Source organism: Montipora capricornis, chromosome 6, assembly GCF_036669925.1.
Source record: "Montipora capricornis isolate CH-2021 chromosome 6, ASM3666992v2, whole genome shotgun sequence".
Classification (NCBI taxonomy): Eukaryota; Metazoa; Cnidaria; class Anthozoa; order Scleractinia; family Acroporidae; genus Montipora; species Montipora capricornis.
This window is the reverse complement of record NC_090888.1, coordinates 29951881-29964740: the sequence shown is the minus strand read 5'-3', so window position 1 is coordinate 29964740 and position 12860 is coordinate 29951881.

Below are 12860 nucleotides of genomic sequence, written 5' to 3'. Positions count from 1 at the left end.
TGTGGCCTGGAAGCAGGCTTGGGACAATCCATTAGTTCAGTTATTGAGTGTGGAAGCTCCTTGATTGAGCGACTCTGAAGTGGATCACCAAGCACCAGATCAGGTTTCCAGTCATGAAGTTGACTTCTTTGATAAACAGCCATGGCCGTTTGCGCAAGGTGCATTTACCGTCCATGGTATCTTCTGCAAAATCAACATTATCAACAGCAAAGAAAACAATGTGTACCTTGGACTATACCTGGGGGAAGGGTGCACGCCATCATTGTCCACCATACATTTTATGGCGCTTCTCTCGATTTGTCTCCACCCTTAAGATTTTGTTGTACTCTGGTGCCATTCCAAAACCATGAAAAGTACCGGTATTTATCACCTGCTTACTTCTACTTGCTTGGTGGATCGCTAACCAGACAGCTAACTGTTGTGACATTTCACATGCTGATCTAAGAATGTCACCCCTTTTGTTGCTAACTTGACAGTCTGTCAAGAACATTGCTACGGTACTTTGGATTTTCAACAAATTTTAACAACCAAGATTTGACTTGAAACTACAGGAAAAAATATATTTTATGCCTGAAAAGCTAATTGTAATCTGATACCAAACAGTTTATTGCACCACCTGCTGCGTGGTACCAAGGCTCACTTGAGAAAATATATCTCCTGCTAGAATTGACCAAATTGAAAGGTTTTTATTTCATTTTAAAGAAGACAGACTGCTGGTTATTTTAAGCATAGAGATTTGACAAATAATAAAACCATGAAAAATAATGATTCAGTAAATTTGACCCAAAAAATTCAAGGCACATTATACTTCATAACTGCCATAATATGCATCCTATTCAAAATTCCTATTCTTAAAACACAAAACTAATTGACAGCAACAAGCCCTGAAAATTTCATATCAATTGGATAAAACGATCTTGAGATATCTTTTCTTGAAGACTAAAAACATTCGCAAGGAGAAAAATGACTTCAAAGTAAAAGTTATTGTTGCAAATTGACTTTCTCATTAATTATGCCACAATAATGACCCTCGTTTTCAAATTTCAATACTTGAGGCTTGTACAATCATTTTAGAAGCCTCCTGCATCATAAGTAACTCCATCACCTTCTCTTAGAGCTTCTTCTTGGCGGCTGCGCAGAAGCTGCTCTCCTTGACGGCATTTCTTTTCTTTTGTACTCGCTTGCAGCTCTGACTTCCTCTTTCTTTTATTGTCTGTGGCAGTGGATGCCAGTCTTGTGGATGAACTACCAGGGATGGAAAGCCTTTCTATGACTCTCAGTTTACTCTTAGCTCCATTGTGAAAGTGGCATACTGCAAACCTTGCAACTTTCACATCATGGTGTTTGTGTTTTGGGCACCACACCCATACCATAGAGTTCACACACTCATTAGGATTTTGTTTTGTTCCCAGTACACACCTTTCCAGATGTTTTTCATCATTCAATGTAATAAAAGTAGGGCGAAGCACTTCAAGAAAGACTTCTGGTAAGCAGTCATCATCCTTATAGGTTGAAGTGCCAGTTGCTTCATCCTGCCTCATCCACACCACGATGACTCTCCAGGTGGACAGAAGCGATGCTGTCTGCCCGAATCTGATTTTACACAATGATTGAGAACAGCAATAATATTCTTTTTCATTGAATACCCCGCAACATCCACCTCTCTTCTTGTTGGGTTTGATTTTTTAATTGTATTTTGGCGAATGGCAAAACCATAATACTTCTGCAGCTGCTTTATTTTGCCCTCAGTTAGACGTCCTTAACCACCAATTGGTTGATCATCAGCCAGCTTCCCTTGTGTTCTAGATTTGAGGTTAAGGAGGTGTTTCCCATTCTCTTTTGCACATGTCCCACACAGTCCAATTTTTCTACTTTTGTCTCACCATAAACATGTTCAACAGAATTAAATGCTGTACTGTCTCCATCACAGACCATCCACTTATACCTGAGGTTGTGACGATCAATTGATCTACCCCCACAAGACAGAAGCTCCTTCACTCTCCATGGCTGGAGAACTACCAGCAAAGTTAATATCACACTCGTGTTCAAGAAGCCACTCTTCAAACTCTTTATTACTGCATTTTACTTTTTTTAATGTTCATTTCAGACATCATTTGGACAAGACATTAAAGTCCAAGACTTCACCAGTGTCTACTGAGACGGCACACACTACACCAGTTAATGATGTGAAATCTCGTTTAGCCCATGTGCCATCAAAGCACCATCCAATATATCCTGCTCATCTTTTTCAGGGTTTTTATCCAAGATGTGCTGTCAAAGTCTCTCTCCAGCATCCCTCAACTCTTCATTTGCTTCATTTTCAAGTGCTTCTAGGATATTTTCTACTTGTTTATAATATGCTGCTTTGGTGAGGCAAGGCATGTTCATAATGGTACAAAATGCAGCAAGACCTTCATAACCACTACCAAATTCAATACCATGATAAACTGCTTGGCGGTTGGTGTCATAAGATGTTCCCTGCTGTGTGACACTCGTGGATGTTGAAAGTGGTGTAGACTCATGGCAGGTGTTGCATTCCAGTTAAAGTTCTGACATAAGCCCTGCTCTTCTTGTTCTGTAATCTTGCAGAATTAATGTCCCTGCAATGAAAGACAAAGTACCAATAAGCAAGATTAGTGAGACAGCAGTAAAGTTTGAGTGGAACACATAACAACAGGAATGGACCACATTGTAAAAAGATGTTAATAGACCCAACTATTCCATGGCCTGCTGAGACATTCCATTCAAATACTAACACCGGTAACTGTACTTAAAAGAGATATGAAAGAGCTGATGCTTATGAGCCAAGGTCGAAGGCACTTCCCAGGATGAAACATGAAACATACATGTCTATCTTCAAAGTTTTTCACCTTCATTACACACATGCATGCTTGAGACTGCCTTCGATAATTGTTCTAGGTCCACCATTCTGTATTCCTCGCTTTCCCTGGTTTGGAAAGAACTCTCATCATCCGAGCTTTTATGAGGAAAAATCAATCTTTTCATGCTCCATTTTGTTCCCCTATGGACCAAATGGTTTTTCACTGTGTGAGTCGGACGATTTTTCAACACCAAGTACACAACCAAGTTGTTCTAACTTGGTTGTGTACTTGTTTTGATATCATCGCAAAAACAAAAAACCTGGTCTTATCAAATCAAGTGGGCGGTTGAAAAAGGCAAACAAAAAATTAGGTATAATCCTAAAATAGATCGGCAACGTGCTCATTCACCGGGGTTGAGCAGTGAAAGGAAAATGAAATGGAACATCAGTGTGGTATAGCATTACTTTAACTTGTAATTTATAACATATTCGCCTTAGCTGCAGTGATTTATCACCCGGCTCGCAGCCTTTTCACTTTAGGAATGATTTCACCTATTGAAACGGTACACGAAATGTAACAAACACAAACATGTGGTGAGCCAGCCAAACAGTGATATTCAGAAGATGACCACAGATGTGGCAGCAACAACATTCATTCAAACAAAGTCTTGACTACTCAATCAAAGTGGACACTTGTCGCAATAATGTTGAAATGCAAAGCTGAATAAATTCTTCAGAAACCAGTAGTGCAATTAGACATGCAACATTTTCTTCGAGAAAAGGCCGCTATAAATTGATGTACAACAGTAAATACTCTGCCCTCCTTTACATCAAACTCTGTGTGTAAAATTTTGCACGCACCATGAAGAATTTTCATGTAATTATTTACACTCTTTTGTGTATCTTTTTTACTCTCATGTAACACACGCATAATTTGCGTGTAAAATTGGCGCAGTATGGCGACTTGTGCAAATGATACGCTCATGTAATGCTGCTATTCCTGCAGTCAGTACTGTAAACATCCTATGTACCATGACCTCACTGACTTTTCGCTCAGATCTTTTCGTTTTCTAGCCCATGTTGCACCTTGGCAAGCAAGCCATTGCTGTAAAAAGGCTGTTGTACAATATTCTGGTGGTTTAGAAAGCTCAGCTCCTGGTATATTGCTTTCTTGGAACTTTAGTCATCGCACCGCGCACACAGTGATGAAAGTGTGTCCCCCAAAACATTCAAACATTCAACAAGGCTCTCGACCCTGTTGCCCACACAACCTTAAAGTGGCCGATAAATTTCAATCGTCAAATGTTTCATTTCGATTCTCTGCTTGTCTTCAAGTATAGAACCGTAGTGATCTTTGAAAAACAGTTGTTAACAGTTGCATTGCTTTTGTTTAAATTAATCTGAATTGTTTGGTTCACCTCTTTGTGATGGTATTCCCAAGGGATAACCTCCATTTTTGCAGCAAAATACCAAAGTAAGATCTCGTTTGGATTCCAGTGCAAAATGCGGCAAAAGCAAATGTAGCAAAGTTGCTGAAGTATGCAGTAAATAGATAAATCATCACACATGTTGATGATTTTGCTGGTAAATTTTGCTTGGAAAACACTCTATGGAACGCTAAGCTATTAAAGAGATTTAGCATCATGTTTTCATGAAACGGCAAACATTGTCTTGCCATTTTCCGTTTCATGTATACTGGAGTGAAGCAAGTGACTTTAGCTTGGTGTGACCCACGGGCAACTCTGAATGGACTTTCTTAATCCCCAGTATTAAGGTAATAAAAATTTAAAAAATCCGAGTCTTTCAAACATTGTTTGTAGGAAAAAAAGATTTATAAAATTAAAATCCTTTCCCAAAGAAGCTGTGTTTTGAGAGAGAGTCAAAAGAGGGTCATTGTGAGTTCAGGAAGAAGATTGCAGTCAGGAGTCAGTTATGAACGATCTACATGTACAACCATGAAACCGAATTTTCCCTTGTTTGACTTTGTTCTTGTTTTCCACAAACAACTTGTTACGTAGAAGAAAAATAAAAAGAACATTCAACTTCTCATACAACTCTGGGAGCTAATTTTGGGCTGCCACTACCAACTGAATTCAGAACCTTCCTATGGCTAGGGTATGCAATACAAACTGAATCAAGGGTTCGGTGGGAACTGGGACTCTGAAATCTAGTCAACAATAGCAGACAGCAAAAAAGCAACTGAAAAAAGAAGTGAAAATGTGAATTACAGTAAGATCATTCGGGCCAGACCCCAGAGGCGTGTGAGAAAACATTTTCCACTTCTTTCTTTACTCAGCCAGTAGAAATACAACTTCTCACACAACTCTGGGAGCTATGGTCAAGCTGACTGCCACAGTTTGCAAAGTCTGAGAGCCTGCCCCTTCAAAAGCTAATGCATGATGCTTTTGCAGCCACAAAAACAACAATGGTGTACTCAGTATAAGTATTCGACAATGTGGACTTCCATGGGGTGGAAAGTTCTATTACGATGTACTGTCCAACAAGGAACAATCGGCCTTAGACCTTTGCTAGGTTTTCCAAACTATCCTTCATGCAAGTTTGGCTCCCCTGCTTGTCTGTCCAGTTTCCAGAATTGCTTTGGTATTCACCTTCCTGGTTGTTTGCAGGTGTGCGCTATGTTGTTTTCTTTCCATTTAAGTTATCGTTTTGCTGATATGCATGGCTCTCTTGCTTGTCTGCCTTGACCTTTGCATTTCCAGAACTACTTCTCTTTGGCTGGTGATCTGTATTTTGATTGTTTGCTTTCGTTTTCTTGTTGTTTTGTTTTCCGCTTTTCTGTTTCACAGTCTGTCCTTTCGGCCGTCGTCTTCTTGTTACAACACGCCATGGGTTCACATTTTCCTCAGCCAATTCCTCAGCTTTTGTTTTCGTGCTAGTGGCAGCTGTGCTTTGTCCTCCTAAGCCGTCATTGTCCCATTTAAATAAGGGAACAAAGTGATTCACCACAAACTCCCTGGACCTATCCGGCCAACCACTTGTATTTGTGCGCAGAATTCTCACAACTGCAGAGTCTGCAGGATTAGACAATTGCCTTGGATGGAAAACATTCTGGTAAACAGGTATGAGTCTATCGTTTTGATCAGGGTAAATCGTTTCAATAGGAACTCCAAGCACGCTTGCAAGGGCCATGATTTGTAAAGTTCCACTGTAGGACCAATTATTCGCTGTCCTCATGATTTCATTGTTAAATGCCTTTTCGAAGCCATACTTTGCATAAACATTAGACGAACTTGAAGCAAAACAAGTGAGATCACACAGTGTTTCCACAGACATAACATCCAGACCATCTCTTCCATGGTAAGTTACTGAAGTGTTGACTAAAACAGGGTGCTTCCTGTAGAACTCTCTGTTGTTGGCAAGCTCGAAACATGTGCGTAAACAAAGTTGATTGGCCAAGGGTTCGTTTTGACAAAGAGCCAAGCTAGCAGAATTAAAGAGAAAGTTGCCATTTCCCGTTGAACGCACTGGAACGTAAGATAGACCTAAATTCAAAGGGATGATACATCGAGAAATTTCGTCCACTTGACTGTACGTAAATTGACTTGTGGAAAAATGAATTTCACTGACTTCCAACGCAGATGGTGAACCCTATCTTCTTTCCATTTGCTCACATGTGGAACAGAATTGACGAAAATCGTTGCAGCTAGCTGCCAGATGTCTCACGTCTTGAAGAGCCATTTCAGAAGGGTAAATAGTTTCCTCACTGTCAACTGTATATAACTGCTGGGTTTGTCTCAGCTATCAAGAAGTAGTTAAAGTGCACTCTTTGGTAATTGGTGGTTATTAAATAAAAGGTGAGAAAATCAGGACAAACAAAGCAGTCGCTTACGAGTGTATGAGAAGGTTTGCATCATGTTGTTATTACATGAGATAAATTAACTCTCGCCTGTGAAGGCTTCCTGTTTCCTGGCTTCTCTTTAGTGGAAAGATTCAAATTAGTTCCAAGTGACGTTTAAATTTCATTTCTTTTAAATTTTTTTAGAGCTCTTTTGTTTCCATTCTAAGAAAAATACTGTATGTAGGTTTTATACAAGTACTGATGTAGGGTTCAAAAAAGCAGCCGGCACTTTGACAACACTTTTCACTGAAAAAGGGAAAATGCCATGCTTTGTTGGGATCGGCCAGCTGAAATCAAAGTTGCTGTAATGTTGAAGTAATTTACATTAAGTTTCATTACAAACAATGAAGAAACGTCTTAAAATATTTTTCAAACATTTTAAGATGAGTTGGAATAGTAGAAAAAGGTTTGGAAATTTGTGCCGTCCAGGAAAAGTGAAATTTCGGAAGATTTGGGTCACGTGCTAGGCAACGGATGGTTGGCAGATCTCAGCATATAATTTACACACAAATCGCGGAAAGTGAAGAAAAATTTGATTTGTAGAATGTCCTTTTTCCTTTACACTTGAATCAGCGATGTCGGTGAAGGCATCTACATTTGGAAGCTGGAAAAAGACAAACAAATATCTCACAATTGATTCTTAAAATACGAACCTAACATGCAGGAATTTCCAAGAAGTGGGCGGCGAAATTTCCGGGAACAAATGCGTTCATTACCGGTTCCAGTATTGAGGCTACATGATCATTCAGTATTGACAGCCGGGAGAAAATGAGCCTTACCAAAAGAAAGCCTAAAAAATTAGGCCAAAAGCTGGGATTTTATTTTGAACCCTGAGATGTAGCCGGGGCAAAATTTCTTCCCTGTGAGTTTGTTACAGAAACTTACATATCACATCGTTTAAAATAATTCTAATTTTTAACCTCCTCTCAATTTTAGTGCAACTAACCCACTTGTGGCATTTCTTTATCTCTTATCGAAGCCATTCAGTTAGCGTATTTTTAGCATATGATCGTTCCTTCTTTTTTTTTTTTTTTTATCTAAAGAGCTGCCTGGGGACTTCAAAGATAGGGAAAATAAATAAAATAATTTGTTTCTTCTGTTAAAACAAGGAGACTTCAAAAGGTTTTAGATTTTCGCACTTATTGATGTTATAGAAAGCCACTTGGGAATATGTGTCAACTCCTTTGTTCAGTTAAATATCACAACATAAATATAACATAAGTAATCTATCACACCAACTTCCGTTGCTTCGTTGCTAGACATAATGTCGGATCTACTTGTGTATGTCAACGAGATTGTTTCTTGTTCCGTAATCTTCAATACTTTGGAAGTCACTTTAGAAACGTTTCGCCATGAAACATTTGACACAAGTCGATGATGTTCTGAATTTTCCATACAAGTTTACTAGAATGGTCAACAACAAACGTGTCATTGTGGGTCTTAAGCAATAGAGAATCTTCAAGTTAAAGCAGTGCATTGAAGAATCAGATGAAGGTGAAAGTGCTGTTTACTTGGTTCGCGAAGATACAAACGCAAAGGTCTTAGGAGAGCTCAATTATGTTCAAGAACCAAACCAAGTAATTCAAGGAGCAATTAATGTTGCATGGACAATAAGGAAAACAGAGTACTTAAAGGATGAAATGGAGAAAGTTAACCAGGAGATTAACAACACTGAATGCCCTGTTGACGTTCTTAAAAAGTTTCAGTTGTCTGCAAAGACCTTGAAAAAGAATCGGGAACGTTTGAACGTTGAAACAGCTTTCACATCCCTACAAGATCTTCAGCAAGAACTCACAAGTGCCAGACAAGAATATTTTGACAGTAGCAGCAAGTCTGAACACCGAGCAGAATCAGTGAAAGTGGACCAACTTGAGAAAAACCTCCAGTCACAGCTGACCGAGATGAGTAAAGCACAGGACGCTTTGAGAAAATCAATAGATTCCTGAAGAAAACTGTTAAATCAACTCCAATGAACGAAACAAAGTGATTCAAAGGAAGACACTGATGATGTTAAAAGTGACGATGAATGAACTCAATGAGTGAGTCATGCATTAAACAAAACTAAATTATACCAGATACATAATATTTTGCAAAATTATTGTTAAAGTTAATTTTTTTTGGCAACTTTAGCCGTTTTGTTCTGACGTACATATTACAATTAATTTACAGAAATAGACATGAGGATAAAATTTGATAAAATGAACTTGATCACCAAGCTGACCTGCAACTTGTAAAATAGTTCTTTCTTTTTTTTTTTACGCTTTCCCTGACTGGTCATACTAGTTTAAAATATCTTTCTCCAGGGGTTTCCAGCGCATTTTGTTTAATTCCACAATTTAGAAACGGTTCAATAAATGCATAACATTTGATTTATCCACCCTTTTAGTTGTCCTTGTGATAGCATAACTTTCTGCAAATAAAATGTATACAACAGCGATTGTTTTATGAATAATATTATTGACGCCAAAATAATCCATCATTTGTAATGAATTATGGAGATTTAAGTGCAGTCTTAACATTTACTGACCAGCAGTCATTCTCACCACTAAACGACACCCAGCCTCAAAGAAATTTGTTGCTTGCCTTTGAGCCACGGACGGAACCCAGAGGGCGACTGTTATTGTTTTTTGGCGCGATTTACTTCCTCCAATGAGTAGTAAAACCCCTGTTTTAGTATTTCCAGTTTGACGTAACAGACGAAACCTCAACAATCGCATTCCCCGAGGTTGTGATCTTTTCCTCAAAGTAGAGAAAATTTGACTTCCGGTTCCTGTCCGTGGTCTAAATGCCACGAAAAAAAAAAAAGAAAAGGTAGTCGCAAGCAATCGTTGAGATGTTGTGAAATTGCATCTCATCGCATTTTCTATGAGCTGCTACCCCCATTAAAAATTAATCCTATCAAAAATGTGTTTACTGCATGTGAAGGTAGCGAAAAGCGATAGTCAAGTGAACGGAAGTGTTGGTCGGACGTAAACGATACAAAGCTGGAAGTCTGGGGACAAGACTCCAGTTGAGACCGCCACTTTAAATGTTTTGAATCCATTCCAAAATGAAAAACACATCGTTCTTAGCTTCGGGAGATTGTAGATTGAAGCTAATAATGTTAACTTTATCTCAATGGCCAGGAGTACTGACTTTTGTTTCAAAAGAACGAACGTAAGTACAGTGCAGCCCAAAAATAATGCACGCGCAAGAAGGGGCGCAAGAAGTTCTTGTGCTGCAAGAACACGCAAGCAGTCAAAAGAAGTTAAATTGCGGTTTATCCGCAAGAACATTCAAAGCGCAAGAAGATAGAAAGCTTGCCGCAAGAAGTTACGAACTTAACTGTAAGACGCAAAAAGCGCAAGAAGTTAGGGGGTTCGACTGCAAGAGTAGTCGGTGTTGCTTGTCTGAGGTGATTACGGATTATTTTCAAAAGGAAGGGATATAATGGTATGTTTCCTCTTGGGAAACATTCGATGGGCATGAGATCAGAACTCTATGTTTGGTCATCCCAATTTATCGCAGGCCGTATTTAACGCACTCGCTTAAAAGAAAGACCTGTGAACGTGAATGTTTCAAAGCAGTAACTACACTGTAACTTCAATCATGCCATTAACTATCAACAAGCAGGCTCGCAAGTGTAACAAACCACTTCTAAAGAATGAACATTTGAGTGTTTTAGATTGAATGCGTAGCCATTTGCATATGATGCTGGAAGGTGACAATGTTACGTGTAAGCAAATGTCATGTGATATCTTCATCTGCAACAGAAAACTCGTGGTATCATAACAATACTAATAATAAATAACAAACAAAAGCTTCTGCATCTATAACTCCTTTCAGAAACGCTTATCAAGGGAACTACATTGTAGAATTATCATAATGCTGAGTTTTCAATAAAGAAACACAGAAAAATGTTGAGGTAAGTGGCTATGGGGTTGCAAATGGAAGAATTTGGGAAAAAAGATAGACGCATAACAATATCTGAACACTAGCAAGATTTTAATGAATCATATGTTGAGTAGTGCTTATTAACATTGCTAATAATTTTTAACCCAATAAGATTAACAATTTTACCTGGGGGTTTTAACAAAAAGTTCAATAGAGATAGAGGGTGCATTTCTTTGGGGTTATCCGGATCAGGATCAGTGATCCAAGATCAGTGGTACATAGTGGTGCATCAAAGGAACTGATGAATCCTCTGTCGTCACAGATTCGTTCGTTCCTTTCATGAACCATGTGAGTAATCTTGGATCACTGATCACGATCCAGATCACACCCAGAGTGTCATCATAACAGATTTCAGGAATAGCAAACAGAAAGGTAACTCAAAGACAACAGAGTTCAATGTACAGGGAAGTTCAGATGGTATCGTATGACTTTAAATACCAGAATGTTTGAGGTTTTGTTATTATGGACCTTGTAATTTTAAATGAATAGATGAACTTGACATCATGCAAAGTGCTAATCCACTGTACAAAAATGTCCAAAACAAACATTGTGAGCAAGTGAACTTCGTGTATGACTTCGTGTTATAGCAGACAAGAGAAGTTGTGCGACCTGCTTCACCCTGACTTGCTAGGAAAACATTGAACTTCTGGCACCAATCAAAATTCAGAATGACTGTGACAATTCAGAACTGATCTGTCAAGACAGTGCTTTTAGGGGGTCTACAGATGTGATTTGAACTCTGGGTCTCTGAGGATGTCTGGTGGTTATTTCATTGATATCAAGTAGCTTTAACTATAAACGTAACAAGTATCAGTTCTCTTGAACTGTCTTCATAAAAATTCAACAAAGTGTACATGTAAGCTAATTAATTTAAGTGTACTTTGGTATTTTGAACATGCACAAGTAAATTTTTCAAACAACCAAATGTCATGAGGTTATGCGGTGTGTGTAGTTTGAAGTCTGAAAAATTTACAAGCGCTTATCACATGAGAAATCATGTTATTACTTACTCGTAAATGTATACATGAAAGATACACATTCACAATAACTCAACAAACTTACAGTAGATAAATTTGGCAGTATTGGCTAAATGAAATGTGTGCTATCAAAACTTGTCCTTTTAGCTGAAATCTTAATCAGGAATTCAATTTTGATCGGTTTATCAATATACATTAACATATCCAAGGTTTTCTTCATTTCGTTTTGCTCAGCTACTGTGTGTATCAATGAGGACAATCTACTTTTTGTGAATCTGATTGGTTTCTAGTGTGATCTGTTGTTGGTGAGCCAAGTTTACATTTGTACTTCAGTTGTTACTTTTGCACTAGTGATAGAGAAAAAGGCACCTACAACCCCGGCCGGACATTAATCGTTGGAACACTTGACACTTCAGGACACTATACCCCTTCCCCCCTTACAAAGTTGGGGAATACCGCGAGTTTTGCAGGAAAATGTGTGATCACCAACTGTTTTCAACTTTGTGAAGGGGGAAGGGGGAGATTCCCATGAAGTGTTCCAACAATTTTGACCGGGGTTGTCTATAAAACAGGAATTTGAAGCATGTGGTCACGCCAAGAGGGCACAGAAAAGGAAGTTATTTTGCCGTTGTTGAAGGTAAAGGAGACTTTTAAATTCCATATTTGAAAAGTCTTTTCTTTTCCTTTAGAGAGACTCTGATTTGTAGATTCAGAGACAACTCTGAACAAAGAGGAGTGTCATCATAACGACTTTGTTTAATTAGATTGAAAAATGAGAATATATGTTTACGTTTGTGTTCATGCTTGTTTGAAGACGTTTCGTGGTGGTCGATATCGCTAAAATAGTGAAAGAAATTTGGTGAAAACAAATGCAAATATGACCTCTCAGGAGAATGAAGCTGGACAAGAGTGTATAAGAGACGACAATCTAAGCAACAGACAGCATCGCAGTGTGTATCTGATAACGTACAGCCAAGCTGACGAGCAGATAGTTTCGTCGCGTGAGTCCTTCGCCGTAATAATTCTGGATGCGTTTGAAAATTCTGATCCAGAAACACAAAGCCGTGTCGTACAATGGGTGTGTAGTGAAGAGAGTCATAAGAACGGGGGCATACATTACCATATGGCTGTAAAACTTGATCGTTACTGGAGATGGCTTAAAGTTCGTAATTATGTGGACACGAAGCATGGAATAAAATTGCATTTCTCAAGCGTTCACGCAAATTATTATTCTGCTTGGAAATATGCAACTAAAGAAGACAAGCAATAT